We start from the raw sequence: 15969 nt of genomic DNA, 5'->3' as shown, positions 1-15969 counted from the left end.
TGCCTTTTTTTTTTTTTTTTTTTCTTATACAGTTTTTATCCCATTGTTCTTTTCCTTTGTAGACCCTGGTGCTATATCGCCCCTGAAGAGTGTTCAATACACGAAACGCGTCGGGCTTACTACATGCACCAGACAACCATATACTTATAAGTTTTTTATCACCCTATGACTACTTTAGTGAATATTTCTTCCAGAATAGTATTATTCTCCCTGCATCCATTTTGGGGCTGTTTACCATGTTTATCATGTATCAGTTAGGATGTGACTGCTACACGACTTGTTATAACTATCTACACTGGAACTACAATTGTGTCATTGCACTACTATGTATCAATAAAGTGTTTTATGCTATGTTTGACTGTCCCCCTGGTCTTCTTTGCTCACCTCATTTAAAGTCCCAACTCTCCTGTTTTATGGGTTCCTGTTTCCTGGTTTGGTGCTCGATCTTATGCCGGTCCCACCTTGCAGACACTTGGGTTCCATTCTTCCCCCCACAGCTCAGCACCCACCAGCCGAGGATCACACACTGTGGACAGTCTCTCCCCCCAGCGCTGTGGAACACCTTCGGATCCTGCATTGGAATCAGCTGGCATGATGTCTCTGGACCACCTACTTTGCTTTTATGTGCCTGATTTTACTGAATCATTGTGAGTAGCCATTTGGCCGCTGTTTTTACCATTTATATTAAAATCAATTTTTTTGATACTGCACTTAGATTGGCGCACCTTGTCTTTTTCCCTTATTGCCTTTCAGTTTTGCTTCGACTCCCAAGGGAGCTGCCGCTGGTGTTCAGTATCACCTTTATTTGACTTTTCATATTTTTCCATTTGGGACTCTTTTGCCATATTGCACATGCATTTTGCATCATTACCATTTGGGACTTGATTTTCATGTTCATTTTCATTGTGAATTTGAATTTATTTTATTTGGTTACTGTTTTCCTTTGCATGTTTTGGTGATATCTTGCACCATTTTCTCCTTTTACAAGAAAAGCTTATGTAGGGGGATTTGTTTCATCTCTGTGTATCATCTGAGGTTATTCACTTCGCTGGCTATATGAATGGGTTTACAACCACTTTAAGTAAGGCCCAGAGAAATAAAATATTTTTTATATTTTCTTTTTGACATTTTCAACTAGTGCTGTAGTCTATTCACTTGTCAACCTTGCTTGTGTAATTTCCCTCCTTCTTTGCACACGCTGTAATACCCTAAACACGTCTTTGCTTTCAATCATATTAATTCATTTGATTCACAGGTTTTGAGAGAGGTAGTGGTGTTTTGAGTGGGTAAATGTATTACATTTTCATTCCATATAATTGAACACTCTCTCTGATACATTAACCATGTTGTTTTATAGTCTATGTCCCAGATCACAGATACATAAAGTGTGCTATTGTATGTTACCCACCACTGATTTTAAGCTTGGACAATTGGCTACGTTTACTACACAGTCATGTGGCAACTCATCACAAACACATTTGCCAACAAATTTTGGTCCTGATCCATAATTTAAGAAACACTTACAACAGTAACAACAACAGTAATAGAGAAGGAAGGTGAAATATTTTTCTGCATTGGAACCCTCTCTTACCTAGTGGTGCAGGAGACATCAAAACTGCAAATGTGGTTTAAGTTACTGCCAACTGCTGCCAGATTTTTGCCTTTCAAATCTCTCTTTCTAGCCACACTAGAAGCCACTACTATCATTCTTTATTTTCTTCCAAATTCGAATGTCCTCTAAATGGGTACCCTTACATCTACAATTGTTCTAGCTTGACAAGAGTGAGAGGGTCCAGACTACAGGGTGGGGTCATAGGGAAGCAATATGGTGTGATTGTCTTTAATCTGTATTATGCGCCCCTACTCCACTCTGAATAACAATGGTGGTGAGTAGGTTCCCTTTTCCAGCCTGCTAGTTCTAAGTGGTCTCTTTAATCACTTCAGCCCCGGAAGGATTTACCCCCTTCCTGACCAGAGCACTTTTTACAATTTGGCACTGCGTCGCTTTAACTGCTAATTGCGCGGTCATGCAATGCTGTACCCAAACGAAATTTGCGTCCTTTTCTTCCTACAAATAGAGCTTTCTTTTGATGTTATTTGATCACCTCTGCGGTTTTTATTTTTTGCGCTATAAACGGAAAAAGACCAAAAATTTTGAAAAAAAATGACATTTTCTAATTTTTGTTATAAAAAAAATCCAATAAACTCAATTTTAGTCATACATTTAGGCCACAATGTATTCGGCCACATGTCTTTGGTAAAAAAAATGTCAATAAGCGTATATTTATAGGTTTGTGCAAAAGTTATAGCGTCTACAAACTAGGGTACATTTTCTGGAATTTACACAGCTAGTTTATGACTGCCTATGTCATTTCTTGAGGTGCTAAAATGGCAGGGCAGTACAACCCCCCCCCCCAAATGACCCCATTTTGGAAAGTAGACACCCCAAGGAAATTGCTAAGAGGCATGTTGAGCCCATTGAATATTAATTTTTTTTGTCCCAAGTGATTTAATAATGACACAAAAAAAAAAATTACAAAAAGTTGTCACTAAATGATATATTGCTCACACAGGCCATGGGTATATGTGGAATTGCACCCCAAAATACATTCAGCTGCTTCTCCTGAGTACGGGGATACACTTTTTGGGTGCCTAGCCGCGTACGGGGCCCCGAAAAACAATCACCGCCTTCAGGATTTCTAAGGGCGTACATTTTTTATTTCACTCCTCACTACCTATCACAGTTTTGAAGGCCATAAAATGCCCAGATGGCACAAACCCCCCAAATGACCCCATTTTGGAAAGTAGACACCCCAAGCTATTTGCTGAGAGGCATGTTGAGTCCATGGAATATTTTATATTTTGACACAAGTTGCGGGAAAGTGACAATGTTTTTTTTTTTTTGCACAAAGTTGTCACTAAATGATATATTGCTCACACAGGCCATCGGCATATGTGGAATTGCACCCCAGAATACATTTAGCTGTTTCTCCTGAGTATGGGGATACCACATGTGTGGGACTTTTTGGGAGCCTAGCTGCGTACGGGGCCCCGAAAACCAATCACCGCCTTCAGGATTTCTAAGGGTGTAAATTTTTGATTTCACTCTTCACTGCCTATCACAGTTTCGGAGGCCATGGAATGCCCAGGTGGCACAAACCCCCCCAAATGACCCTATTTTGGAAAGTAGACACCCAAGCTATTTGCTGAGAGGCATGGTGAGTATTTTGCAGCTCTCATTTGTTTTGGAAAATGAAGAAAGACAAGAAAAAAAAAAGTTTTTTTTCTTTTTTAAATTTTTAAACCTTTGTGACAAAAAGTGAGGTCTGCAAAATACTCACTATACCTCTCAGCAAATAGCTTGGGGTGTCTACTTTCCAAAATGGGGTCATTTGGGGGGGGGGGTTTTGGGCCACCTGGGTATTCCATGGCCTCCGAAACTGTGATAGGCAGTGAAGAGTAAAATCAAAAATTTATGCCCTTAGAAAGCCTGAAGGCAGTGCTTGGTTTTCGGGGTCCCATGCCTGAAGGCAGTGCTTGGTTTTCGGGGTCCCATGCGCGGCTAGGCTCCCAAAAAGTCTCACACATGTGGTATCTTCATACTCAGGAGAAGCAACAGAGTGTATTTTGGGGTGTAATTTCACATATTCCCATGGCATGTTTGAGCAATATATCATTTAGTGACAACTTTGTGCAAAAAAAAAAAAATGTGTCTTTTTCCCGCAACTTGTGTCACAATATAAAATATTCCATGGACTCGACATGCCTCTCAGCAAATAGCTTGGGGTGTCTACTTTCCAAAATGAGGTCATTTGGGAGGTTTTGAACTGTCCTGGCATTTTATGCACAACATTTAGAAGCTTATGTCACACATTACCCACTCTTCTAACCACTTGAAGACAAAGCCCTTTCTGACACTTTTTGTTTACATGAAAAAATTATTTTTTTTTTGCAAGAAAATTACTTTGAACCCCCAAATATTATATATTTTTTTAAAGAAAATGCCCTACAGATTAAAATGGTGGGTGTTTCATTTTTTTTTTTCACACAGTATTTGCGCAGCGATTTTTCAAACGCATTTTTTTGGGGAAAAAACACACTTTTTTTAATTTTAATGCACTAAAACACACTATATTGCCCAAATGTTTGATGAAATAAAAAAGATGATCTTAGGCCGAGTACATGGATACCAAACATGACATGCTTTAAAATTGCACACAAACGTGCAGTGGCAACAAAATAAATACATTTTTAAAAGCCTTTAAAAGCCTTTACAGGTTACCACTTTAGATTTACAGAGGAGGTCTACTGCTAAAATTACTACCCTCGATCTGACCTTTGCGGTGATACCTTACATGCATGGTACAATTGCTGTTTACATTTGGCGCCAGACCGACGCTTGCGTTCGCCTTAGCACGAGAGCGGGGGGGACAGGGGTCCTTTTTTTTTTTTTTTTTCCTTTATTATTTTTTTGCTTTTTTATCTTATTTTTAAACTGTTCCTTTCATTTTTTTTTAATCATTTTTATTGTTATCTCAGGGAATGTAAATACCCCCTATGATAGCAATAGGTAGTGACAGGTACTCTTTTTTGAAAAAATTGGGGTCTATTAGACCCTAGATCTCTCCTCTGCCCTCAAAGCATCTGACCACACCAAGATCGGTGTGATAAAATGCTTTCCCAATTTCCCAATGGCGCTGTTTACATCCGGCGAAATCTAAGTCATGAAATGCTCGTAGCTTCCGGTTTCTTAGGCCATAGAGATGTTTGGAGCCACTCTGGTCTCTGATCAGCTCTATGGTCAGCTGCCTGAATCACCGGCTGCATTTTCTGGTTCCCTGTTGAGACAGGAGAGCCAGAGAAAAACACGGAAGACGGTGGGGGGCATTCCTTCTCACTGCTTGTAAAAGCAGTCTGGAGGCTAATTAGCCGCTAAGATTGCTTTTACATGAAAGCCGACCGCTGGGTGAAAAGAATAATACCAAGATGATACCTAAACCTGCAGGCATCATTCTGGTATAACCACTCAAAGTCGTGAATTGCGTACCTGAAGACAAAAAAATGGTTAACAATAAAACACAGTAAACGGTAAAGTATAAAAAATTGCATACGTGAAAAGCAAACATGATAAAACATAATAACAATAAAACATTGCAGAATAGAATACATTAAAAAAGAGCAGAACAATAGAGAGAGAATAGAGAGAGATAGAACAATGAAACGACAACTATTTTTTTTTATTTTATATATTTTTTTTGTGTGTTTTTTTTTTTTTACACTTTTTTTTGTAACTGTAACTTTTATAACTGTAACCGGTCCAGGTTCGGGTCTCTCAAAATGCGATGGCATCTTGGGAGACCCTGTGAAAGTGTGCCTAGTCTGTGCAATGCTGTACCCTACGCTAATACTCAACTAGTGTATGGTAGTGTTCAAAACATTCACCAATGCAAAGACCAGGATTGTCAGGACAGGAGGGACAATAATAGCGGGTGTCACGCCTATATCCGCGCTTGCTGCAGACACGACATCTTTTTTTGGGGGGTTCGTTGGGTAGGGGTACTCGGGAGGAAATAAAAATGCCTCTCATGCAGCCGACTGCATTTGGTTGGGGATGTGAATGGGGGAAGTACGGGTGCTGCAGAAGTGGTGGGTTCCCAATTAGGATTGGCGAATGCAGCAGGAAGGGCATTATGGGCACGACAGGCCTGTGTTTGTCTTCTTCTTGGTGGCAGCGGGACACTACTTGTGCTTGCCACCTCACCAGCTTGAACTGCACTTATGGGATTTGCCACGTCACCAAGTGTTACTGCAGTGCTGGTTTGACTATGACCGGGGTGTACTAGGCCGCTGGTGCTTGCCAGTTCACCAAAATGCTACCAAAAAAACTGTTAACGATCGCAGGGATCAGGCCTGACTCTGCGAACGCTGCAGTTATGCGTTTAGTGTTTTGTAAGTGACAGTGATTGATCGATCGATACTGCACTTGGGTGGGCTGGGCTGGGCCGGGCGGAGGGGCAAAACGCAGGTGCTAGCAGGTATCCAGGCTGATCCCGCTAACACTGCGTTTTTGGGAACCCTAAACTACTGCGGATGCTAGTATAGATCTGATTGGATCAGATATTGATCCGTTCAGATACTATACCACTAAGGGAGGTGTATGGTGCGTGCATGGGTGTTAGCAGTACTGGCGCTAACCTGACACTGCCTGGGGCGACGCATATCACCGCCGGGCGATCAGGGGGCTAAACCTTTATATGGTAATAAAACGGCGGGTGCCCTGACACTATAAAAAATAAACTAACTAACCAGCGTCACACGTAACTGTTATACGGTGATCACTGGTGAAAGGGTTAACTAGGGGGCAATCAAGGGGTTAAAACCTTTATTAGGTAGTATATGGGGGTCCCTGATGCTGTAAAACGCTGACAACGAACCTATAAACCTATATACTTAGCTCCCTAACTAGCGAAACCAATGACACTAATACAGCGATCAGAAAAATGATCGCTTAGTGACACTGGCGACGGGGGGTGATCAAGGGGTTAAAACTTTATTAGGGGGGGGTTAGGGGGGTATCCTAGACCTAAAGGGGGCTGACACTAACTGCCCTACCACACTAACTGTCACAAACTGACACCAATGCAGTAATCAGAAAAAAAAAAACTGCTTGGTGTCAGTGTGACCGGGGGGGAGGGGTGATTGGGGGGGATCGGGGGGTAAAGGGGGGTGTATTGTGTGCCTGGCATGTTCTACTGTATGTGTAGTGTTTGTGCACTCACATTGAAGTCTTCTCTCCTCGGCGCCGGAACGGAAAATACAGAGCCGAGGAGAGATGACATCATTTCCTCTGCTGCTGTTTAGCATACAGCAGCAGAGGAAAGATCCCTGGGAGCGATCGCGAGGGGGGGCCACGAATGGATGGCCTCCCCCTCACCTCCGATCTCCGGGGGACAAACGCCGACCGCCTCGGGCACCGGGGGGGGGGGGTCCGATCGGATTCTGCCTGCCCATGCCATTCTGCCAACGTATATCGTCGTGAGGCGGTTGGCAAGTGGTTAAATGGCTAATATAGTTTTATTCCTTCTGCATTTAAATCAAAGTGATCACACTCTAACTGATGCCTCTTTATCTACTACACTTTCGCATCTTTCTGTTGGTTGAATACATAGACAACACCTCAGGACTCTCCAATTAGAGGGCTTCATGATGCTTTATTATTAAGGGATTGCTTATGTGAAGAGGCTGCCTGTGGGTAGTTAACCATGGGGGCAGAGGCATAGGAGTGTATTTATATAAGCTTTGTCCTGTGAAAAAATGTATATAATTATCTGTCCTGTGAAACTGCATCTTCTATTTTTCTGTATGAATGGGGCATAACTGAATATTCTCATGATATATTCTCTGCAGGTTGAATGTTATTCATTGAAAAAAAAGTGTGAATGGCAAAAATACCGTATTATGACCACTGGATAGAGCTGAGGAGCAAACTTATTTCCTGTTATACTCACCGCCCTCTAGTGACCATAATGCAGTATTTTCCCCATTCATTCACTCTTTAAAGAATAACATTAAAACTGCAGAGACTAAAGCCTGAGAGCATTTGATTTTGCCTCATTCACACAAAACAAATGTACCTGCATTTTCCAGGATGTCACCTTATAGTGTTCACTTTATGAGGACATTGTAGAGCTCCTGTTTATCAATTCCTGACGTGAGAAAGGGAAAACAGAGAAGATAAATTATAGAGAGTATATTTCCTGGAAAGAGCAAATTAAGTGCTGGAAGGACACTCCCTTGTATAGTTAGAAGCTATTCACATGCATTATACAGGCCATCACTTCGGTCAAGGAGACCTGCAAGTCTGTTGTCTTGGCAAAGACTGTGTAAGAGCTGTTTCATGGCTAGCGGGAAGAGCCATGATCCTCTTTGAAATTGTCTATGTACGCAGAAAGCTCAGTGATCCAGTTTTAATCTTTGTGCGGTTGAATTACTAAAACTGAAAAGTGCAAAATCTGGTGCAGCTGTGCACGGTAGCCAATCGGCTTATAACTTCAGCTTTTTCAATTAAGCTTTGACAATAAAACCTGGAAGTTGATTGGTTTCTATGCGGAGCTGCACCCGATTTTGAACTCTCCAGTTTAAGTAAATCAACCTGTTTCTCAAGGACCCAGAATACAGTGTGCATTCTGTGAATACTCGAAAGCTTGCTAGAGGCAAAGCAACCTCTCATGCCTCTTGAACTGTACTTTTCTTACCTTAGACCATTTGACCAGAAAGGTCTTCACACCTGATATAAATGACACAAACTTTAATTAACCTCCCCGGCAGTTTTCCCGAGTGTGGCTCGGGGTTAAATTTGAGTACTATTAGCGGTAACCCCGAACCACACTCGGGATTGCATTGCAGAATCCTGGTCCAAATTACTTACCTTGTCACCAGGATCCTGCGATGTCCCCCCTCTGTGTCTGTGGACTGTGTCTTCTGCTTGATGCTCTGTGTGCCGGGCTTCGTTCCCCGTGAGCATCGTGATGCACGGGCGGAGCCTGGCGGCAAATTCAAAAAGTACACAAAACACTTGCAGAATAGTGAATTGTGGGGAAATTTTGGGGTAATTTTATTATTATTATACTATATTATTATTTTTTATAATTATTTATAGTTATCTATTATATTATAATTTATGAATTCGTGCTTCAAACTTCATCATACCCATGATGTCTACTAGACTCTTGTTTGGACAGATTTATGTGTGTTATTACTAAGAATTACAGGCCTACAATATAAAACTAAACTTCGATGCAAAACAATGTACCGCTTTGAGACGCAAAAATCTGACATATTCATACCACCAGGGTGGCTACGTGGTCAATTTCCTATTGCAATAAATGCAGTAGAATCGGTTTTGCCAACCACTGTGGTGGAACAGTGGTGTAATGGGTAGCATTCTTGCCTAGCAGTAAAAAGGGTCACAGGTTTGAATCCCAACCATTACACTACCTGCCTGGAGTTTGCATGTTCTCCCTGTGCCTGCGTGGGTTTTCTCCAGTTTCCTCCCACACTCCAAAGACATGCTGGTAGGTAATTGGCTTCTGTTCAAAATTGGCCCTAGTATATGAATGTGAGTTGGGGACCTTGGATTGTAAGCTCCTTGAGGGTAGGGACCAATGTGAGTGTGCAATGTATGTGTGGAGCGCTGTGTAAATTAACGGCACTAGATGGGTACCTTAAATAAATAATGATATAATAGATGAGCATCTTAATGAGACACAATGTACAGGGATAGGGACAATTGTAGACACTCACTCAGGTCGGACTGGTGTCTTTATTCAACCTTACTGACTGACTGTTAATATTATGATGAACCTTCCACAGTATTTTTTACTAACCAAACATGTTAAATTTTCAACCTGAAAAAAATACAAAACTCCTAATAAAAACTAAGACAACTGATATTTAAATAGTATAAACACAATATGGAAACACTGACAATACCCATGACAAATAATTTGCCTGGTTTACTCTTAAAAAGTCAACACAGTATGACAAATTATCAGCCTCTGATATGTACACACAAAAAAATCACTTATTTTTACAAACTGTCAGTAAATTTACTGACAGTTAGCAACTCTGGATAGAGTTATGAAACAAGAGGCAGTACAACCCCCCTCCCTAGCATGTTTCCTCCCAAGGCCTCGGCCCATGCGGCAGCTCCACAAACCTAGGCCTGCTTACTAAATATATGCTGCACTCATAAATAATACTGTCTGATTTAAAGTTAAGGGTGAGTATGCAGTGGCAGTTGGTGAGGGGTTTTTTTTGGGGGGGGGGAGCGGCACTAGCACAACTGCCAGATACCCCCCCCGCGTGCGGCGTGGCACTAACACCCCACCACCACCCGCTGTCCTTACCATGGATGCGGGCAGTGAGAGCAGCGGTCGGAGCTGCTGTGGCCATCTTCCAGCATGGCCAGCTCTGGTGTGCTCTCCTGGAGTCCTATCCACGGTGCATCTCCTCTCTGCACCTCCTGGCACTAAGCATCCCATAGGACGTTTTGGCCAATCAGGAAACGGGTTTCATACCTGCTTCCCGATTGACCGGGAGGAGGATCAGCGTTGCAACAGATAATATTAATTCGCTGTTGCAACACACCTGGGTGGGATCAGAGTGCATCCTCTGCCCACCCGATTTTGAAGCCTATTAGAGTCTATGGCTCTAATCGGGTGCTTAGAAAAAAAAACCTGGCCGCTGTAATTCATGTGCCCAGTGCCCCAAAAGGGGCCAGGCACATGAATAGGGGGCGGCAGCGGCGGCTGTGGATAGATTCATGCTGCGCATGAATCTATCCACTGCGTATAGAGGGTGGAGAGGAGATAGGGGGTAGCGCCCCGGGCGCCCCTAATGGACGGGTTGCCACTGTGAGTTATGTACATTTTGTGTTCTCTTAGCACGAATCTGGTTCCATCAACAGAAACTGTTTCTTTAAAAAAAAAAGTTCACTGTAAAAGTTAAGTAATTGCAGTATAAGTATAGGCTACAGTGAGACCTGATTATTGCTGAATGTAAGGCAGAGAGAACTGGGCAGAGCCTGGAGAAAAACTCTCTTATACTACTGGGCTGATACTGAGCTACAAGGACGGGTGCCAAATGTGCATAAGAGCGCTGACAGAGCACTAGACAGGTACGTGCAAGGAGAATTCCGTCTACATATTTTAATTTGTATTTTTTACGACTTCAGTAAGTGTGCTTGTGCTATAGAAATAGTCATTTGGGAGCAGCGCCGAACTGAAATCAGTGTCGCTATATGTGTTACGTAGTTATATAACTTAATTACAGGCAGTTTATGAGCCCAGCTGAAAGTGTGTATGATGGCGTGCTGGAATGAGAGTGGTAGGGAAGGACTTGGACTGGTAGCAGGAGTCTGAGTGACTCCAGCTGCTCATAGAGTAAGAAGGGAAAGACGGAGGAAAAATTGTTTGTGAATATGTTGTGTTAGGCTTCACAATGCTTCCACTGATGATCTTTAAGGCAATTTACTACATGTGTTTAATAAGATTAGAATTATGAGGAAGTCCTACCCACACAGATCACATAAAAGCCACGAAGAAATGACACAGCGGCGTTTGAGAATAACGTGGAATAAATCCAGCATCTCAACTAATACTGTAATAAAAGAACGCGTAGGATGGCAAAGAAGTTCTCTAGTATGGTTCGTCTGACAAGGGCAGGATCTGAAGTTAGCCCTGAAAATCGATGACAAGCACAGAAGAAAGGTGATGTCAAAAATGTGCGCCATGAATAATATTCAAAACACAGAAGAATGTTAACCACTTCAGCCCCGGAAGGATTTACCCACTTCCTGACCAGGCCATTTTTTTGCGATACAGCACTGAGTCTCTTCAACTGACAATTGCCTGGTCATGTGACGTTGTACCCAAACGAAATTGACAACCTTTTTTTCCTACAAATAGAGCTTTCTTTTGGTGGTATTTTATCACCTCTGCGTTTTTTGTTATTTTTTTGCGCTATAAAAAACAAAACAAAAAAAAAAAGTAAAAAAAACAAATTTCTTCCTCAGTTTAGGCCAATATGTATTCTGCTACATATTTTTGGTAAAAAAAATCCCAATTAGCATATATTGATTGGTTTGCGTGAACGTAATCGCATCTACAAAATAGGGGATAGATTTATGGCATTTTTATTATTATTTTTTTTACTAGTAATGGCGGTGATCTGTGATTTTTAGTGGGACTGCGACATTGCAGTGGACAGATTGGACACTTTTGACACTTTTTTGGGACCAGTGACATTTATTCAGCGACCAGTGCTAAAAAAATGCACTGATTACTGTATAAATGACACTGGCAGGGAAGGGGTTAACACTAGTGGTGATCAAGGGGTTAAATGTGTTACCTAGGAGGTGTTTCTAACTGTATGGGGGCTGGGCTAACTGGACGAGCTGGGCTGGGCTGACTGTACGCGCCCGACGTACAATGACGGCGATTCTCGCAGCCGAGCCAACCTGACTAAGTACAACTGCGGCGGCTGGTCGGCAAGCGCTTACATATCTGGATTACAGGAAATATGTCCTGAAAACCTCGAGCTGTTTTATAGTAAAGCAAGTATTAGAGGGACATGGACCAGATATTTCAGATGCATAACTATGCTAGTAAGATTGGTCTCCTCCACAGAGGAAAAGAGCCTATTTCTGGCCCACACTCAGTATAGCCTGCCTTTTTCCTTCATATTGCACTAACATGAGCAAAGGCTCCATAGCAACATTATTATAGCATCCCTGGTCCTTTTACTTATTTTTTTATTTATTTATTTTTATTTATTTTTTTTTTAAGGGTACATTTTTATTAAATTTTGTCAATTTTGCAAGTCAAAATGAGGAAAAATGCACACTTGTCACATATGGGTTGATTAACTAAAGGCAAACAGACTGTGCACATTACAAGTACAATTGCATTCTGTAAGTGCAGTTTCTACGGAGCTTAGTAGATAAGAGAAAGTGCTGCATACTACCATCATCCAATCATGTGCAAGCAAAAATTCATTTTTTCCTTTTGCTTGCATGTGATTGGGTATTCTTTACAAGGTGACGCTTTACCCTATTCACTAAGTCCTGGAGCAACTGCACGTGCAGAGTTCAACTGCACGTGCAGAGTTCAACTGCACGTGCAGAGTTCAACTGCACGTGCAGAGTTCAACTGCACATGCATGGTGTATATTTTGTTTGCCTTTAGCAAATCAACCCCACAATGTCATGAATCTTATAGTGCAGAGAAGCAAATCTTTTATATTGCTTCAATAGTCAAGCACTGGAGAGCTATCAGATAAGTAACTCTATAGAGGTGTATACACTTTTATACAATAATAGCAAGCATTCGTTTGTCAGCATCCTAGTAATATTAATCATACGCAGAGTCACTTCAAAATATGTTTATTTAAAGTAGAACTATAGGCAAAATGTTTTTTTTTGATAGAGTAAGGGAGGGTTATAACCCCTGTCAGATTTTTTTTCGCCATCTATGTCCTATTGTGGAGATTTCCCTTCATATCCTGTCAAATAGCCAAACAGGAAGTGAGAGGAAATCCCTGCAAATTAAGGGAATCCATTGGGGACCCCGGGGTCACCAGAACTAGTGTCCCCATTGGAAGATTTCCCCGCTTTTACTTTTCTGGGGACAACTCAAAATTTGGGTCATTTCTTTTAGTTTCACTTTCAATGATAATGGTAAACCGGACAAATAGAGATGGTGAATTTCCTTAACGGGCACACAGACTGCAACAAAAACCTGACAGGGGTCCTAATCCCTCTCCACTCTATCCAAAAAAAATAAAAATAATGTTCTGCCTTTAGTTATACTTTAAGGTTTCAAGTCATATTAGGATCTCAAAAGTGGAGATGGATGATCAATAGTTCCCCTGGCTCCCTAAACTCCATTTCAGACTGAGTAGGGAAGGGTCAGAACCTCTGTGAGTTTTATTGCAGCCTCTTTTTTTCCTTCTCCCTGATCAATGGGTTTCAAAGGGACAGGAGGTGGGCTTCCATGCTGGCAGAAATAAAAAATACTTTTTAGTAGAATAAGGGAGGCTATATCCTTAGCCAGGTTTTTATTGTTGTTTGTGGCTTCCTGTCCCAGTGACACCCTTTCGTTTTGTTTCTTGTCTTGGACTTTTTCCAGGACATCCCACCAGTGGAGTCAAGTGTAGAGATAAAGGCCAGATTCTAATTTAACCCCACTGACTTTATCTAAAAATAAAACTTTTGGCTGCAGTTGAGCTTTCATTACTTTCACAGTCAGTGTTTCTGTGCCTGGCCCTTGATTTCCTGTATGTCCCCCATTATGCACTTGCCAACGATTTTTCACAGCCACACAGTCAGTCATTTCATACAACTATAATGAAAAGCACCGAAAGTGTCATTAAACCCAATAGCAAATGTTTATTTTATTTCAGCTTACCAATTCTTAGATGCGGTGGCTGCATTTGTTTTCTTTTATAGGCTTTCTTTCCTTTATTTTCACCTGGTGATCTGCCTGTGAGTCTATTATTTTTCAATAGAACAAGCTTTCCTGCAAATGTAGCAATTCCAGTTTAAGACAAACCATTTACTACGGACAGGGGTGCATACAATGATCAACTTTTATTTATTTATGTAAAACTTTTTTCTCACAGGAAAAAAATGTTGCTGTAGCTGCTTGTGTAACATCAGTGTTAGCTGGAGTTTGGCTTCAATTTGGTAGTGTACTGTATCTAAATCTGCTAGTTCATCTCACACTCCCCTCCCCACAGAATGACATTGTTGCAGTCCAAAGGTGCCCCTGTGCTCCTTCATCCAGAGTGGGGGCACTCTAAGGACCCTTTCACACTGAAGGACCAATCGGGTCCGCCTCTCAGCTTTTCGGCGGATCTGATCAGATCATCCATAGCTCTTGATGGAGCAGCAGATGTCAGTGGACATGTGTCCGAGGCATCTGATCCAATGATGTCTGCTACAAATGGTGGAACGGATGAAAGTGGGGTAAGAACAGAGAGGAGGTCAATTTCCATCTATCTGCTCCATAGAGAACAGTGGGTTGTGTCCTTGTCCGCTCTGCATAGCATAGGGGACACTGACCTGTCATCCGCCTGCTCAGCAGGGATCAGCAGAGAGATAACCTACTGAGCAGGTGGATCCGCTTGACAGAGTCCGCCCCGTCTGAAAGGAGCCTAATACACGAGATGTGTTACTGGCCAGATCACCAGGTAATTACAGAAGGAGAAAGGCCTAAAAAAAGAAAACTATTGCAGCCACGACATCTAAGGATTGGTAAGCTGCCATACATTACTTGGGAATTGGGTTTATTACCAGTTTTTCTAAATGCATTAGGGAGGCCATACATGGGTCGGAAATCTTATTTAAGAATTTTCGTTCAGATTTCGCACTACTGGCCTGCAGCAACAGACAATTTTCGTGCGGTCATCAAATCTTTTGGACATTTTTTGAAAACCGAACGATTTTCTAATCAATGATGGGAGAATCGTGCGAGAAATGTACTCGAAAAAGAAATGCGCATGTGCATGAAAAGAAAATTCCCAGAAAGAAAAGAAGATTCCCAGCCACAATTTTTTTTTTCTGTAGCAACAGGAGGTGAAATTGAAGGTTTGGTTGGTTGAATTTTGAAATCAATGGTGGCACCTTCAGATCACAAAACGCACAAAATTTCTGATTTTCAAAAGAAAATTCTTTAGAAGTTTGACCATGTATGGCTGGCCTTAAGCCTCGTACACACGGTATGATTGTTGACAGACTGTTGTCCTAAAATCTTGCCGTTTGTATGCTCCTTTTGACAATTGTTGTTCAACTTTCAGCCAACAAATGTTGGATGGCAGGCTAGTAAATTTTCAGCAGACAGCGGTTTGACGTCAGATTTTCGTATGATCAGTACACAAATCCATCACACAAAAGTCGAAAGTACAAACATACTCGGAATCAATGCTCACCAAACAAGAAATTAGCAGTAGGGGCCCAAAGGGTGGCGCTCAAGAGCTGAAATTCCTTGTACGTCACTACGTTCATGTTTGTTGCATGACAATTGTGTACTGTTAGTATGCAAGACAAGATCCTGGCACACACCCTTTTGAAAAAAATCAGACGCTCAGTTGGCCAACAATCGTACCATGTGTACGAGGCTTTAGTGTAGCTCAGTGCAATTGTCTGCTATATTTGTGGCCACATCCACTGGGGCTGTTCTTACTCAGGTCTGTAATGCTTTCATCAAAGCTGCAAATGGTCCATTTGCCACTGCTTTGGAGAGAATAGGGCAGGGTTTCCTTAACCTCGTTTCAGTCAAGGTACCCTTTAAAAACCTGCACCCTATTCAAGAATGTGAAAACTAAACTAATAGTTTTACACATCGCAGCAGCATATACACTTGTAGGACACCCAACATTAGAGGTGATTTATTCTTACAAAGTAAATAC

The 15969-nt window shown here is 41.8% G+C and overlaps 1 protein-coding gene across 8 annotated transcripts in view; it reads left to right on the top strand.

The window, feature by feature from the left end:
- Nucleotides 1-15969, top strand: part of THRB (thyroid hormone receptor beta) — a 606374-nt gene that overhangs the window by 235107 nt on the left and 355298 nt on the right. For 2 of the 8 annotated variants that reach the window (XM_073630244.1, XM_073630245.1), the window contains exon 1: nt 10533-10678. The exons of 5 other annotated variants lie outside the window; for them this stretch is intronic. The gene's annotated coding sequence lies outside the window, so the exon portion shown is untranslated. Of the gene's footprint in view, nt 1-10532; nt 10679-15969 lie in introns of those variants that run through there. One more of the 8 variants, XM_073630248.1, reaches the window with a different exon arrangement.

This window comes from Aquarana catesbeiana, linkage group LG05 (assembly GCF_042186555.1).
Source record: "Aquarana catesbeiana isolate 2022-GZ linkage group LG05, ASM4218655v1, whole genome shotgun sequence".
NCBI lineage: Eukaryota > Metazoa > Chordata > Amphibia > Anura > Ranidae > Aquarana > Aquarana catesbeiana.
The sequence above is the reverse complement of the archived record's forward strand: the minus strand, read 5'-3'. Positions and strand labels throughout refer to the sequence as shown.